This window comes from Amblyraja radiata, chromosome 30 (assembly GCF_010909765.2).
Source record: "Amblyraja radiata isolate CabotCenter1 chromosome 30, sAmbRad1.1.pri, whole genome shotgun sequence".
Classification (NCBI taxonomy): Eukaryota; Metazoa; Chordata; class Chondrichthyes; order Rajiformes; family Rajidae; genus Amblyraja; species Amblyraja radiata.
Window position 1 is genome coordinate 7,267,345 of NC_045985.1, and position 17,470 is coordinate 7,284,814.

At 41.6% G+C, this 17,470-nt stretch overlaps 1 long non-coding RNA gene across 1 annotated transcript; it reads left to right on the forward strand.

The window, feature by feature from the left end:
* The first annotated feature begins 10,633 nt into the window (after positions 1–10,633).
* On the forward strand, positions 10,634–14,367 carry LOC116990111. The gene is made up of 3 exons (XR_004416418.1): positions 10,634–10,675; positions 10,767–10,862; positions 14,313–14,367. It is a non-coding gene; the product is annotated as an uncharacterized LOC116990111 (long non-coding RNA).
* The last annotated feature ends 3,103 nt before the right edge of the window (positions 14,368–17,470 follow it).

Genomic DNA, 17,470 nt, shown 5'->3' on the forward strand with positions numbered 1-17,470 from the left:
TGGTTTTAAGTAGCTGATTCTCAATCGGTGATACTAATAACAAATTCATGTCACAGTTGAAGTTCAACTCTATTCTTATAGAGCTCTAGGCTAGGAGCTATTGAATATTTTTTATCAATTTCTTTAATCTCATCAGCCAATGTACGTGTTTCATTTTTAGTTGTTTTTTTAAATCCCGCGGAGTATGAAATATTTTGTCCACCAATATATCCCTTAAAAGCTCTGTTCCAAAGGGGAAGAGAGATTCGAAGGGGAGCAATGGACTGACAAGGGAAGTCAAGGACAGTATAAAAATAAAGAGAAGAAGGAGAGGAAGTATAAGAAGGGGGGGCTATGGAGGCATGAGAGGGGAGCTGGCCAAGGTAGACTGGAAAGGGATCCTAGCAGGAATGACGGTGGAACAGCAATGGCAGGAATTTCTGGGCATAATCCGGAAGACGCAGGATCATTTCATTCCAAAAAGGAAGAAAGATTCCAAGGGGAGTAGGAGGCAACCGTGGCTGACAAGAGAAGTTAGGGATAGAATAAACTAAAATAAAAGATGTATAACACAGCAAAGAGTAGCCGGAAGCCAGAGGATTGGGAAACTTTCATAGGACATCAGAAGGAAACAAAACTGGCAATACGGACGGGCTGAAAAGATGAAGTACGAAGGGAAGCTGGCCCGGAATATAAAGAAGGACAGCAAAAGCTTCTTTATATATGTTAAGGGGAAAAAGAGTAGCAAAGTCAAATGTGGGTCCCTTGAAGGCAGACACGGGTGAAATTATTATGGGCAACAAAGAAATGGCAGAAGAGTTGAATAGGTACTTCGGATCTGTCTTCACAAAGGAAGACACACGCAATCTCCCAGATGTACTGGAGGACAGAGGATCTAAGGGGGTAGAGGAACTGAAAGACATTTTCATTAGGCGAGAAATAGTAATGGGACTGAAGGATGATAAATCCCCTGGGCTTGATGGTCTGCATCCCAGGGTCCTCAGGGAGGTGGCTCTAGAAATAGTGGACGCATTGGTGATCATTTTCCAATGTTCAATAGATAAATTTAATAAACCCTTCCCAGCCCAACCTCTCCCTTTCGCTCTGGCCCTCAAATCCTGGCACCATCTTGGTAAATCTACTCTGCAGTTTTTCACATGAGGAGGTAGTTGAGGCCGGTTCTATAGCAACGTTTTAGAAGCATTTAGACAGGTACTTGGATAGGACAGGTTAGAGGGATATGGGCCAAACGCGGGCAGTGCAGGTCGGTTCAAGAGTCTAATGGTTGTGGGTAAGGAGCTGAGAATAGGAGCTCTAATGAACCTGTGGGTTTTGTTGACGGCCACATAGAACCAGAACATTTCCTTCAGCCCACATCAGACTGCAATGCCTCCTCCGTATGTGCATCGGCATTTGTTTGAACTTGAGCAGATAGGATGTGTGTATACACTTCAGAATTCATTATGCTACTACCATCAGTAGTTGTTTCATCAATGAAGATAAGTTAGTCAGTACCTTCAGCAGCCATACATGCCCAGGCCATAACACCCCCACCCACCACCGTGTTTCACAAATGAGGTGGTATGCTTTGGATCTTGGGCAGTTCCTTCTCTCCTCCATACTTTGCTCTTGCCATCACTCCGATAGAAGATAATCTTCGTCTCATCTGTCCACAAGACCTTTTTCCAGAACTGTGGTTGCTCTTTTAAGTACTTCTTGGCAAACTGATTTTTGCGGTTAACCAGTGGTTTGCATCTTGCAGTGTAGCCTCTATTTCTGTTCATGAAGTCTTCTGCGGACAGCGGTCATTGACAAATCCACACGTGACTCCTGAAGACTGTTTCTGATCTGTCAGACAGGTGTTTGGGGATTTTTCTTTACTATAGAGAGAATTCTTCTGTCATCAGCTGTGGAGGTCTTCCTTGGCCTGCCGGTCCCTTTGCGATTAGTAAGCTCACCAGTGCTCTCTTTCTTCTTAATGATGTTCCAAACAGTTGATTTGTAAGCCTAAGGTTTGGCCGATGTCTCTAACAGTTTTATTCTTGTTTCTCAGTCGCATAATGGCTTCTTTGACTTTCATTGGCACAACTTTGTTCCTCATGTTGATAAACAGCAATAAAAGTTTCTAAAGGTGATGGGAAGACTGGATGAAAGACTAGATGCTGAGAGCTCTCTTATACCTGCATTAAGGAGGCATTTAAACACACCTGACCAATTACAAACACATTTGAAGCCACGTGTCCCAAACATTATGGTGCCCTGAAATGGGGGGACTATGTAAAAACACAGCTGTAATTTCTACACGGTGAAACCAAAATGTATAAAAATAACCTTAAATAATACTGACAATGTGCACTTTAGCCACGTGTGATTTTTTTTCTATTACAAATCTCAAATTGTGGAGTACAGAGGCAAATAAATAAATGACGTGTCTTTGTCCCAAACATTATGGAGAGCACTGTATCTCTGCCTTAAATATATCCATTGACATGGCCTCCACGGCTTGCTGTGGCAAAGAATTCCACAGGCGGATTCTACAGATTAACTCCACAGACCCACCCTCTGACGAATGACATTTCTCCTCATCTTCCTAAAAGAATGTCCTTTAATTCTGAGGCCATGACTTCTAGTCCTAGACTCTCCCACTAGTGGAAACTAATAAATTGTCCCCTAGTGTGTAGGGATGTAGTGGATGAGAAAGTGGGATAACTAGTGTGTTCAAAGGTCGGCGTGGACTGAAGGTTCTGTCTCCACGCTGTATCTCTGTCTGTTTGGAGTTTGCACGTCCTCTCTGTGACTGCATGGGTTACCTCCCACACTTCAAAGGCATGCAGGTTTGTGGGTTAATGGGTGTGGAGGGGTGGCTGGCAGTTGCCTGATGGGCCGAATGGCCTGTTTACGTGCTGGCTGGAGACAGAAACCCGGACAAAGGTCAGGCCGATCGGGATTAAATAATTCACCAAAAAACTTCCAAACGGGAGATACCTCGCTCCATATGTCCCACCTCGTCCTTGTCAGAAGAAGGTTCTCGACCCGAAAAGTCACCCATTCTGATAGAATCTTATAGAAACATATAAAATTCTTAAGGGATTGGACAGTCTAGATACAGGAAAAATATTCGCCATGTTGGGGGGGGGGGGGGGGCAGAACAGTTTAATAGTCTCAGTTTAATAATAAGGGGTCGGCCATTTAGGGCTGAGATGAGGAAAAACTATTTCACCCAGAGAGTTGTGAATCGATGGAATTCTCTGCCACAGAAGGCAGTGGAGGCCAATTCACTAGATGTTTTCAAGAGAGAGTTAGATTTAGCTCTTAGGGCTAACGGAATAGAGGGATATGGGGTAAAAGCAGGAACGGGACACTGATTCTGGATGATCAGCCATGATCATGTTGAATGGTGGTGCTGGCTCGAAGAGCCAAATGGCCTACTTCTGCACCTATTTTCTAAGTAACATCCTCTCCACATCCACTCTATCCGAGCCTTTCACTGTTCGGTATGTTTCAATGAGGTCCCCCCTCACACTTCTAGACTCACTCTGTGACTTTGTGACAGGGTAGGGGAATGTGTCGCACCTATTCTCTATGTTTCTATTCTGTTTCTTCAGAGATGCTGCCTGACCCACTGAGTTACTCCACCTTTTTATGTCTTATCTTCTTGTGTTGCGTGTTAGGGTAGATCTGCAGGCGGGGGGGGGGGGGAGGGATCTGGAAAAAGGGACAAAGTGCTGAAGGGCCTCGTGGGTCAGGCGGCATCTGTGGTGGGGCAGGAAGGGGTGGGGTCACATATGGAGGTTTCCCCCAAGATGGACACAATAAGCTTGAGTAACTCAGCACGACAGGCAGCATCTTTGGAGAGAAGGAATGCGTGAGGTTTCCGGTCGAGATCCTTCTTCAAACTGAGAGTCGGGAGAGGGAGACACGGAGATATGGAAGGGTAAGGTGTGAAACGCAAGATCAAAGGGGACAAAGTCCAAGGAAAATGTAGAATGGGTCATTGTTGGCTGAGGTGAAGGTGACAATGAGGTATACAAAGTAAAATATAACCAGGGGGACAGTCAGGCTGATCGGAGAATAGGATGGGAGAGAGATGGATATAGCTTCCACTGCACCATCTTGTGGAATAGGGTTCTAGGGCAGCACACAATGTGGTGAGTAGACCTGCTGTCTCCCAGTGTCAGAGACCCGGCTTTGATCCTGACTTTGGGTGCTGTCTATGTGGTGTTTGCACGTTCTCCATGCGACCGCGTGGGTTTCCCCTCGCGTCCCAAAGACGAGGAACTCAAGACTGGACGGTGGGAGGGGAGGTAGAAGCTGCAATCAATGCAGGGGAGGGGAGGAGGAAACCTTAAAAAAATAGGTGCAGGAGTACGCCATTCGGCTAAGAACAGTTTTGGTCTCCTAATCTGAGAAAATACATTCGTGCCATAGAAGGTGTACAAAGAAGGTTCACCCGACTGATTCCTGGGATGTCAGGACTTTCATATGAAGAAAGACTGGATAGACTCGGCTTGTACTCGCTAGAATTTAGAAGATTGAGGGGGGATCTTATAGAAACGTACAACATTCTTAAGGGGTTGGACAGGCTAGATGCAGGAAGATTGTTCCCGATATTGGGGAAGTCCAGAACAAGGGGTCACAGTTTAAGGATAAGGGGGAGATCTTTTAGGACCGAGATGAGAAAAACATTTTTCGCACAGAGACAGGTGAATCTCTGGAATTCTCTGCCACAGAAGGTAGTTGAGGCCAGTTCATTGGCTATATTTAAGAGGGAGTTAGATGTGGCCCTTGTGGCTAAAGGGATCAGGGGGTATGGAGAGAAGGCAGGTACAGGATACTGAGGTGGATGATCAGCCATGATCATATTGAATGGCGGTGCAGGCTCGAAGGACGAATGGCCTACTCCTGCACCTAATTTCTATGTGTCTATGAAAGAACTGCAGATGCTGGAAAAATCGAAGGCAGACAAAAATGCTGGAGAAACTCAGCGGGTGAGACACGGAGGCCCCGCAGCAGACTGGGGCCCGGCTGGACCAGGCGCTGCTCCAGGAGGTCGAGCACGTGGACTGGACGCAGCCTACAGAAGTGAAGGACAGCACGGCTATGTTACTTTCTTTTTAAATCTGTTTATTAATTTTTTTCAAAAACAACAACAAAACAACACAAAAAAACAATAATGATAAACATCACAGCGATATTGATACATAGGGATCAGGATTATATTAATAACAGGTATAATAATAATAATAATAATAATAATAATAATAATAATAATAATAATAATAATAATAATAATAATAATAATAATAATAATAATAATAATAATAATAATAATAATAATAATAATAATAATAATATAATAACATATTTTATTGTCATTGCACATCAGTGCAACGAGATTTAGTATGCAGCTTCCAACCGATGTAAAGAAAAGTAAAATAAATAAATAAGCTGTGTGACGTGACCATCCGAGGGAGACAGTCCAGGGGGGATGGGGGGCACTCAGCAGGGCCGGTTCAGAGCCGCTATAGCTCTGGGAATGAAGCTGTTTCTGAGTCTGGAGGTTCGGGTGTGGAAGGCCTTGTAACGTCTGCCGGAGGGAAGTAGTTCAAACAGTCCATTACAAGGGTGTGATGAGTCTTTATGGATGCTGACGACCTTCCTGAGGCACCGTGTGTGGTAGATGCCCTCCAAGGCTGGTAGCAGTCTCCCAATAATCCTCTGCGCTCTGTGGACGACGCGCTGAAGAGCTCTCCTCTCCGCCTCCATGCAGCTGAGATACCACACAGAGATGCCATACGTTAGTATGCTCCCTGTGGTGCAGCGGTAAAACGTTGTCAGCAGCTGTTGGGGCAGGCCAGTCTTTTTTAATGTCCTCAGGAAGAACAGTCGTTGCTGTGCCTTCTTGACCAGCGCAGCCGTGTTGGAGGACCATGTGCGGTCCTCTGAAATGTGAGTGCCCAGAAACTTAAAGCAGGACACTCTCTCCACACTGTCCCCGTAAATGGAGATTGGGGCGTATTCTCCATTATGGGACCTTATGGCATAACCCAAGTATGAGTCCAGTGTCAAAATACACCCTGGGTATAGACCTCCCGGTCTCTATGTAAATATAGTTAAGTGTTTAAAAGAGAACTTGTATATATAAAACAAAAAGAAACAAAGAGTTAAAAGAGAAAAACAAAACCCCCTAAACGCAAAACAAAATCTGGGCTACAAAGAATTTCAACAATTTAAGTCCCTGTTTGTCATCAAGTCCGTCCCACCGTATAAAGGTAAAATAACTATTATAACGGTTGGAGAGGGAACAGTTTATATTGTGTGAAAATTTTGAATAAAGCTTCCCCAAGTCCTATCAAATTTAACCAAGGGTTCAACAATGTCACTCCTAATGTTTTCTAAATTTAAACATGATATCGTTTCAGAATACCAATGAAACGTGGTAGGAGGATTAGAGTCTTTCCCATTAAATAAAATAGATCTTCTGGCAATTAATGTAGGAAAAGCAATCAGCCGATGGGCAGAATGGGACAGATAAGTAGAATCTAACATTGGTAGCCCAAATATTGCAGTAATAGATTGAGGTTGTACCTAAAACTACAGAAATAGTGTCAAAAATGTATTTCCAATATTTTTCCAATGTTGGGCAAGGCCAAAACATGTGAGTCAGTGAGGCCACTTCAGAGTTGCATCTGTCACAGATAGGATTTATATCACCATAAAAAACAGCTAACTTATCCTTTGACATATGAGCGCTGTGAACCACCTTGAATTGTATCAGAGCGTGTCTTGCACACATTGAAGAGGTATTAACTAATTGAAGAATCCTCTCCCATTTCTCTATAGGTAGAGACATTTGAAGTTCTCTTTCCCAGAGAAATTTGAAGTTTTCTTTCCCAGTCATTCTTAAGTTTATCCAATGTATCTATTTGTAATTTCAAAATCAACTCATCAATAGTCGTTATTAAACCTTTCTGATAAGTGTTCAAATGTTAATTTTTTAAACAAGATTTCGGTTTGATGTGGTAACGAAAAAGAGGGTAGAGTGGCCTTCAAAAAATGTCTAATTTGTAAATATCTAAAGAAATGTGAGTGAGGTAGATGATATTTATTGGAGAGTTGTTCGAAAGACATGAAACAGCCATCCAAAAACAAGTCACGAAAAACTGATAATCCCTTCCTCTTCCATAACAGAAAGGCTTGATCAGTACTAGGTTGGAAGAAAAAATTAGATATGATAGGACTCGATAAGATAAAATTATTCAATCCAAAAAACTTACGAAATTGAAACCATATTCGGAATGTATGTCTTATTATTGGGTTAATCGTAAACTTATTCAATCTCGTAATTGTAAAGGGTAATGAGGCCCCTAGAATAGAAGCCAATGATAACCCTTGCATAGAATCACGTTCAAGATTTATCCATCCTGGGCATTGGGTAGCTTCTAAATCTTTTGTCCAAATCGATAAATAGCGAGCATTAACTGCCCAATAGTAAAATCTAAGGTTCGGCAGTGCCAAACCACCATCTTGTTTTGAATTCTGTAAGTATTTTTTACTTAGTCTGGGATTTTTATTCTGCCATATATATGAAGAAACTTTTGAGTCAAAAAAGATTTAGCAATAAAAATTGGTATCGTCTGAAATAAATACAAGCATTTTTGTAGGATAAACATTTTAATAGCATTGATTCGGCTGATTAGAGATAAGGACATTGGTGACCATTTAGTAAACTGTTGTCTAATGTGGTCAATTAGGGGCATGAAATTGGCTTTAAATAGATCCTTGTGTTTCTTGGTAATCTTAATGCCTAAATAAGTAGAACAGTCGGTAGTCAATCTAAATGGAAACTGTCCATAATTCGAAATTTGATTGTTTAATAGAAAAAGCTCACTCTTACTTAGATTTAGTTTATAACCAGAAAAACTACTAAATTGATCAAGTGGTGCTACTGTTGCAGGAATAGATTTTTCCGGGTTAGAGATAAATAACAGATCATCTGCATAGAGAGATAGCTTATGCGTCTTATTCTCACCAACAATGCCAAAAATATTAGGGGATTCCCTAATAGCGGCGGCTAAAGGTTCCAAAGTGATATCAAACAATAAAGGACAGCCCGTCTATTACCTCGAAAGAGCCCGAAAAAAGGGGATTCTGATTACTGGTAAGTACAGAAGCTTGAGGTATATGATATATCAGCTTGATCCAAGAGATACATTTTGGACCAATCTTAATTTTTTCAAGTGTATTGAATGTATTCCCATGCTAATCTATCAAATGCCTTCTCAGCATCAAGTGAAATAACACATTTTGGAGTTTTATTTCACGCTGTATATACAATATTCATTAATCTCCTAACATTAAAGTATGAGTAAAGATTTTTAATAAAACCTGTCTGATCTTTAGAAATAATTTGCGGTAAAATATTTTCCAATCATAGAAACATAGAAAATAGGTGCAGGAGTAGGCCATTCGGCCCTTCGAGCCTGCACCGCCATTCGATATGATCATGGCTGATCATCCAACTCAGTATCCCATCCCTGCCTTCTCTCCATACCCCCTGATCCCTTTAGCCACAAGGGCCATATCTAACTCCCTCTTGAATATAGCCAATGAACTGTGGCCTCAACTACCTTCTGTGGCAGAGAATTCCACAGATTCACCATTCTCTGTGTAAAAAATGATTTTCTCATCTCGGTCCTAAAAGACTTCCCTCTTATCGTTAAACTGTGACCCCTAGTTCTGGACTTCCCCAACATCGGGAACAATCTTCCTGCATCTAGCCTGTCCAACCCCTTAAGAATTTTGTAAGTTTCTAAATGATCCCCCCTCAATCTTCTAAATTCTAGCTTGTACAAGCCTGTCTAAATGCTTCTGAAACGTTACGATAGTGCCCGCTTCATCTACCTCCTCCAGCAGCTCATTCCATACACCCACCACCCATTGTGTGAACAAAGTTACCCCTCAGGTTTCTATTAAACCTTTCCACCCTCACCTCAAACCTATGTCCTCTGGTACATGATTCCCCTCCTCTGGGCAAGGGGCTCTGTGCGACTACCCGATCTGTTCCTCTCATGATTTTTTTTACATCTCTTCTAAGATCATCCCTCATCATGGAAAAACAGCCAACATAATCAAATACTTGTCCCACCCCGGTCATTCCTTCTTTTCACTGTTCTTGTCGGGCAGAAGGTACAGAATCTTGAAAGCGCGTACTACCAGTCTCAGGAACAGCCTCCTCCCCTCTGTTATCAGGCTTCTGAATGGTCCTTCCATAAGCTAGACATTGTGTGTTGAAGGGCCTGTTCCTGTGCAGTATTGATGACGACTTGTTTTCTCTGTTGAGCGGCAGTGCAAGGTTGATTTTCTGACCAGAGTGGAGCTTACTTTACTTTAGAGATACAGCATGGAAGTAGGCCCTTCGGCCCACCGAGTCCACATCGACCATCGATCACTTGGTCTCTGTTATCCCACCTTCCCGTTCACTCCCAACATACTTGGGGCAATTTACAGAGGGCCAATTACCCTACAAACCCGCATGTCTTTTGAATGTGGGAGAAAACCAGAGCACCAGGAGGAAACCCACGCGGTCACCGGGAGAATGTGCACGTTCCGAACAGTGAACATGGTCAGGATCGAACCCGGGTCTCTGGCCCCGTGAGGCAGCGGTTCAATCTGCTGCTCCATATTACCTCAGAAATATTAACCCTTCCCTTTCCAGATACTGTACACTGCCCGACCTGCTGAATGCCGACAACGTTTTCTGTTTTTTTGTTGGCATTTTATGGTCAGACTCACGTTCCAATCACCCATTTAACTGGAAAAACTTTAGTTTAAGGGAATGAAATTTACCCGAAGCTGATTACAAATGACATCGGCTTTCTGGTCAGGGCTGTGATTGACGGGGCTGAGCTCCGCCTCCCCTCAGCCGGGCCCCGCCCCTTTCATTGATTGTTCCACAGCTCCGGGCTCCCCCGGGTCCTAAACCCCGTCCACACGTTGTTGTCCCGCCTCACTGACCTCCTCTGGCAGCTTGTTCCATTTCCCCACGACCTTCTGTGTGAAAATATTGTTCCTCAGGTTCCGATTAAATCTTGCACCTCTCACCACAAACCTGTGTCCTCTAGTTCCCGACTCCACTACTCCGGGTAAAAGACTGTGCATTCACCCTATCCATTCACCTCTTGATCCCATGCACTTCTGCCTCCGGCGCTCCAATTAATTGCTGCAGGGCGTCAGCAGTTTCAGCGAATGGGAATGCGTTTTGAACCAGGAAGTGGAGGTTAAAATGGCTGCGAAAGACCCGGTCGAGAGTTTAACCGAGGAGGCAGTTTGTCCCATCTGCCTGGATTTCTTCACCGATCCGGTTATACTGGAGTGCGGGCACAACTTCTGCCGCTCCTGTATCACACAGAGTTGGGACAGGGAGGGGAGAAACTCCTGCCCAGAATGTAGAGAGGAGTTTACAGACCGCACCCTCAGGGTGAGTCGGGCCTTGGCGAGACTGTCTGAGAAAGCTCGAACACTGAGCCTGAATCGGACAGAGAAGGAAAGTAAACTTCAGTGCGAGGAACATCAGGAAGAACTGAAGCTGTTTTGTGAAACTGACAAGAAGCTGATCTGTGTGATTTGTGCAGCTGGGCGGGAACACAGAGATCACCGCTTCATGCCGGTTAAAGAAGCTGTTGAAACCTACAAGGTAAATGCAAACCGATTTTGATCGCATCATTGTTTAATTCCATCTTTATAATCTAACACTTTTATTCTCTGATTTTCAATCACAATCCCAGGATCAGGCGAAATCTTCCATCCAGTCTCTTACAAAAAAGAAATCAGAGGTCCAGCGAATGGAGAAGCAACAGAAACAAAATATTTCTGGAGTTCTGGTGAGGTTTTTAAGTTTCGATTTCCTGATCTTGTGTTGATTTGATCCCTGTGACGCGTGTAATAATAGGGCAGCGCAGTGACACAAGTAGTGCTGCTGTCTCCTAGTTCTGGTGAGCGGGTTCGATCCTGACCTCGGGTGCTGCCCGTGTGGTTCACGCCTTCTCCCTGTGACCGCGTCGGATTCCTTCCACGTCCCCAACACACGCTGGTTCAATGGTCAATCGGTGACTGTTATAATTCCTGGGAAAGTGGGTGGTGGACGGATACATGGGAATTAATGGGCACGTGAAAAGGAATAGGCAGCAGGGAATTGTATTGGGGGTAGAGTATTGATGGGTTATAACATTACCCTCACGACATTTCAGAAGCATTTAGACCAGGGGTGGGGAACCTGCGGCCATTAAGTGTGGCTTTTTGAATGAATCCAAATTTTGTAGAACAAATCCATTTATTTTTATTAACATGTTTTTGTTTGTCTTTTATTAATTTTATTTTAATCTTAAAATGAACGTATTTAAAATACCAAAGAGTAAAATAAGATTCAACTAAATAATCCTCCCCGACTGACGGCCACAATTAAAACATTAGTAAGTCATGAGGGCTATTTTAACAGCTGTTATGCTCATGATTTAGTTCTAATGCGACTGTAGAATGTACGTTAACCTCCCTGCCTAACTGGCGCCACCACCGCCTGAGGCTGGTTGACCAGAGGGGAAATGTCTGGGAGAGTCCGCTGGCCGTCCAGTCTTCAGTATTTTCACCTTTTGATAGTGGTACACGTGGCTTAACGTTTGAAGTTGAATTTGAGAATAGTTAAACAACGTTATTGTTCGACTGTATTTTTTTTAAATTCTGTCTGATTAACAGCCCATCATGTAAAAAAAAAAATAACCCAAGAGAACGCTGAGGGAAGAAAACAAAAGTTTTTAATGAGGACTGTGAACTGAAATTTTTATCAAAGCAAGAATTTCATTGTCCTATCAGGGACACATCACAATAAGTGTTTAAGAAGGAACAGCAGATGCTGGAAAATCGATCGTACACAAAAATGCTGGAGAAACTATGGAGCGAAGCTGCACCCGCTGAGTTTCTCCAGCATTTTTGTGTACTTACACATGACAATAAACTCACTTGACTTGACTTGACTTGACTTCTTCCTGCTCAAGTTAAGATGATTTGCTTGCTTTGTGATACTGTAATATCAACATTGAAGAAACCCAATGCTCATCAGCATTATGCCACTCCTAAGGACCACAAATATTTCAACTTAGAGAGTGAGGTGCGAAAGGTTGCATTGCAGAAATTGAAAGATGAAAAGCAGGCAGTTATTTCAAGCAGCGGCAAGACCCGGAAATAATGCTACTGAAGCGACTTGTATACTGGGGAGGGGGAGGAGGGGGTGGGGGGGGGGGGGGGGGTTGAAGGGAAGCCATTTAATGATGTAGAAACCGTTAAAGAATGCATTGTCGATGTTGAAGGATGCTTAGACCCCGATAAGGTTTCACAGTGCAAACAACTGCCTCTTTCAAGGAGAACTATCATTGATCAGCAGCATGAATTAGGCCTCAACGTCACAGAACAACTTCACGCAATACTCCAAAAGGAAAATATATATTAATCAATCGCTTTGGATGAATCAACTGATACTACTGACTCGGCGCAGGTTTCATACTTCATTCGGGCCATGACAGAAGATTTTCTTTGCTACGAAGAGTTAGTCGCTTTGGACAGTCTTACAGGTAGAACACGAGGAATAGATTTCTTCAACAACTTTCAAGATAAATGTCGTGAAGTTGGACTGGATTTGGTTAATTTAGTGAGTGTATGTACAGATCTTCCATGACAGGAAAACGTGAAGGGTTTATTACACAGATAAAAAAGGTATTATCAGATCCAGATGCTCTAATTTGATTTCATTGTACCTTGCACCACCAAAATCTCTGTGCTAAATCTACTATTTTAAGCGACACTTTGCAACAAGTTATATGTATTGTTAACTATATTCGTGCAAATGCAACACGGCATCGTCAGTTTCGTAATATGCTAAAGTTGGACGATGAGGCATTCACTGTGGATTTACCGTTTCATTGTAAAGTGCGTTCGCTATTGCAGGGACAGGTGTTAGCAACATTTTTATCTTTGCGAGAACAGGTAGTTAAATTTCATGAAGAACAGAATCAGCAATGTGAATTATTGAAAGGAGATTTCTATAGAAATTCCGCATTTCCCTGTGATATCATGTCAGAGCAAAATGATTTGAATGTTTCTTTGCAAGGTAAAACTATGTCTATATATGATGTGTGGCAAAAAAATCCAAGCATTTTGAAAAAAAATATCTTTTTTCAAAACTCTTCTTCAAAATGAAATTTCGGATAAACATTTCCCCCAGTTAGTGAAGGTCATCGATGAGCAGGAGGATACATGCAAATTATTTGAAGAATACGCAGCTGTTATAAATGTATTAATTAAAGAATGCAATGAAAGGTTCACTGACTTTGAGAATCATGACATCACACTCAAATTAGCATTTAAACCTTACTGTTGATGTCTCCGTTATGATACCGTTGTGGCTATAGGGATCAGGGAGTATGGAGAGAAGGCAGGTATAGGATACTGAGTTGGATGATCAGCCATGATCATATTGAATGGCGGTGCAGGCTCGAAGGGCTGAATGGCCTACTCCTGCACCTAATTTCTATGTTTCTATGTCTCCAAGGCTCCTAAAGAACTATATATGGAATTGATTGAGCTCTCAGAAGATGACATTTTAAAGTCCTTTTTTAACGCTAAGAAATATCTGATTGAAACATGGAAAAATGCAATAGAATACCCCAACATGCACGAAAAATGCTTTCTTGCTTTTCAACCACTTATTTCTGCGAATCTACATTCTCCTACCTAATACAAACCAAGACACCCTTAAGGTCACAAATGACGGATCTAGAAGATCAGCTGAAACTGCGTACCTCCATGTTGCAACCAAATATTCAATGCTTTCCCAAAAAAAGCAGTTATAACAAAGTCATTAAAAGTTTAGTTAACTTTAGAATTCACAAAATGTTTTCATTTTCTTGAAGTTAGTACATAGTAGTTAGATTTTTACAAAACAATGTACATTTTGAAATATATCCAATTGAAGTTTCTTGGATGCGTCCTTATTAGATTACAGCTAACTTAATGTGGCATTCCAACATGAAAAGGTTCCCCAACCCTGATTTAGACAAACTGTCTAAATGCTTTGAAAGTCTGAAGTAGGGTCTCGACCTGAAACGTTGCCTATTCCTTCTCTCAATAGATGCTGCCTCACCCGCTGAGTTCCTCCAGCATTTTTGTCTACCTTAGACAAACTATTGAATTGCCAAAGCAAATAAAAATTGCACAAGCCAATTGTCACCGTTAAAGTCGTGAGGAAACACAATAAATATTGTTCTTCACCTCTTATTTCACAGGAACAATCACACAACCTTCAGTCCAAGATCACATCCCAGTATGCTGAACTGCACCAGATTCTCACTGAGAAAGAGCAGCGCACACTGGCAGATATCCGGGAGGAAGAGAAGAAGATTCTAAATACAATGGAGAAAAATCTTGGAAAGTCTCCGGGGTCAAACTGACCCCGGAGACTGGAGTCTGGAGCATCAGGCGGTTGGATGACGAGTTTGATGCATTCACCTCCCCTCCATCCCCTCTCCCCGCCCGTCCCATCCCCGGGAGGGTGGGAGTTTATCTCAGTTACGAGTCCGGGACAGTTTCATTTTACGACGCGGACACCAAGTCCCATCTCCACACCTTCACTGGGAATAAATTCACGGAGAAACTTTATCCTTTCTTCGGGAATTGGGATGGAAACTGGCTGAGAATCTGCTCCGGTTCCGCTCCGGGTGTGTAAAAAAATGTAAATGTGGGAAGAGTGAAATAAACAGCAACTGAAATCAGAGCTGTCTGTCTGTCTGTCGATCCGTTCATTTTAACGCGTTAACCGCGTCCGGCAACGGAACAGAAATTACTTTAGTGAAAATATAAAGATTGAAACAATCTCCCTTCCCGCGGGTTCAGCAGCAGCCGCGGGTGGGCGGCGGGTCCTGAGCTCCGGGCTCGCCCGGGTCCTAAACTCCCCCCGAGTCACAACGCGACACAAGCGGTGTTGGTGCGGAATTCAACAGCGGCGTAAAGGCGAGTTTGGGGATAGGTGGAGATAGAAGGGCCGAATAACATCGGAAGTGGTCATGATCTTACTTTTTTTTTAAAAAATATTTTATTTTATTAGAAGTAAGTACAGTCATATGGCACCAAAGTGCCTAATATATATTTTCATAATACATTTTATGTACAACTTCTTTTTTTTTGTTACATTGAAAAAAGATTAGAATAAGAAAAAGAAGTTAGATAGTAAAGGATAGAAAGATGTGAAATATATAGTGTGTGAAGAAAGAAAACGAGTAAATGAAGAAAGTTGAGAGAGAAAATAGAGAAAAGAAAATAAAATAAAAAAGAAAAGGTGATCATTATTTATAATCTTGACCAACCCTCGTCCAGTCCTGAAACTTTTATTTTTTACAATTGTGTTGCACCATATTATTCCAAAAAAACGACGAATGGAGACCAACTCGTTATGAATTGGTCTGATTTATCCATTAGGAGGAATCGCATTTCCTCAAGATGAGCGGTGTCCAACATACTTGCAATCCACATTTTAAGCGTTGGTATTGATGTACCCTTCCAAAATTTAAGTATTAATTTTTTTGCTATTATTAAACCATAGTTAAGGAATAGATTTTGAGATGTGTTCAATTTATTCCCATCTGCCATTACACCAAATATAATCATTTTAGTATTAGGTTACATTCTTGTCTTGAATAATTTTGTAAATATTTCAAAAATATCATTCCAAAATCTATAAAGTTTTATGCAGGAAACTAAGGAGTGTGTTATAGTTGCCTTTTGGGCTAGACATTTATCACAAGTGGCGGATATATTTGGATAAAATGTGTTCAATCTTGTTTTTGAATAATATAATCTATGTGCAATTTTAAATTGAATTAGATTATGTCTTACATTAATTGAACATCTGTGAATATATATCAGGTATTTTTCCCATTTAACCTTCGTAATTTTTATCATTAGTTCCCGTTCCCACTCTTCTCTAAGTACCTCTGTCGATGGTAGGTCTATATTTAGAATACTATTATATAAATATGATATTAATTTTTGTGAGTCAGCTTCAATATTCATTGCTTCTTCCAATAAGTCAGGAGTCACTTTTTGATATCCTTGTATATTTTTTTCACGAAATCGCAAATCTGAAGATATTTAAAATATTGGTTGTATTTCAATTTAAATTTTAATTGTAGTTGTTGGAATGATAGTAGGTTTCCCATTTCGTGCATATCCCCGATCCTTCTAATTCCGAGACTTTCCCATTGGTTATATGTCTTATCAATAAGAGATGGTTTAAATAAAGGGTTATTCGCTATTGGCATTAACAGTGATAAATTTCTTAATTTTAAAGATAATTTTATTTGTTTCCAAATTCTTATTGTACCATATATAATTGGGTTCTTCTTATATATTGTGTTATTCAGTTTTTTTGGGGAGTAGGTGAATCGTTCCTATATTACAAGGATGGCAATCCTCCTTCTCCATTTTTATCCATTCTGTCTGTAAAACAGAGTAGACCAGGAACTTCAGGACTCATTATGGAATTCCGGGCGTACTCACCTGACCACCGTTATGTGTCATGACTCACCTCTACAATATCAACACAACCTAAAATTCCCGAGGGAGACAAAAAGCATAAGTGGTCAGCCACAAAAAAAGCCATTGGGTCAGGGTACCAAGCCAAACCATCTCTAAATGGCTCAAACAGGTATTGGGAGCTGCTGGAGTGGATACCGATATTTACACATCTCACTCCACCAGAGCAGCATCCACGTCGGCGGCTAAACAGTATGGATGTGCCATTGGACCTACCCTGGTAACAACGGGGTGGCCCATGGAAAGAACATTTCAAACATTCTACAACAAGCCATTATAAAACCTGTTTCACTTGCAGAGAGAATTTTAGACGCTGCAAAAATATATAATTTAAGCCCGGGGGAGCATTAATTTCTTTGTTATTATTTTCAAATAATACCATTGTTGTTTTACAAACAGATTCATGTTTGATTACGATAACATACGTCCTCCCTTGGATGACTTCGGCAGCGAGTGAAGTATGGATTGTTACACGGTTTGAAATCACAGAGCTTTAAAATCCTCACCTAGTCACTCACGTGACTCCGAAGTAAAATAGTAAGATTAAACGAGAACTTACCAGTTTGAAGTTTGATCTGTATTTTATGAGGAGTTACGATGAGGGATTACGTGCCCTCCGCTCCCACCCTCAATTATAGAGATCATCTGGTAAATTAGTTCTCCTTATCTTTACTATGTTTATTTCAATTACTGTTGTTTTCTGTGATTCCACACCGCTGCTTTGAAGTATACGCGCATGCGGGCTGGACGGTGTCTTCGCGTAATCCATCATTGTAACTCCTCGTAAAATACAGATCAAACCTCAAACTGGTAAGCTCGTTTAATTTTACCATTTCAATGACCGTAGTTTATA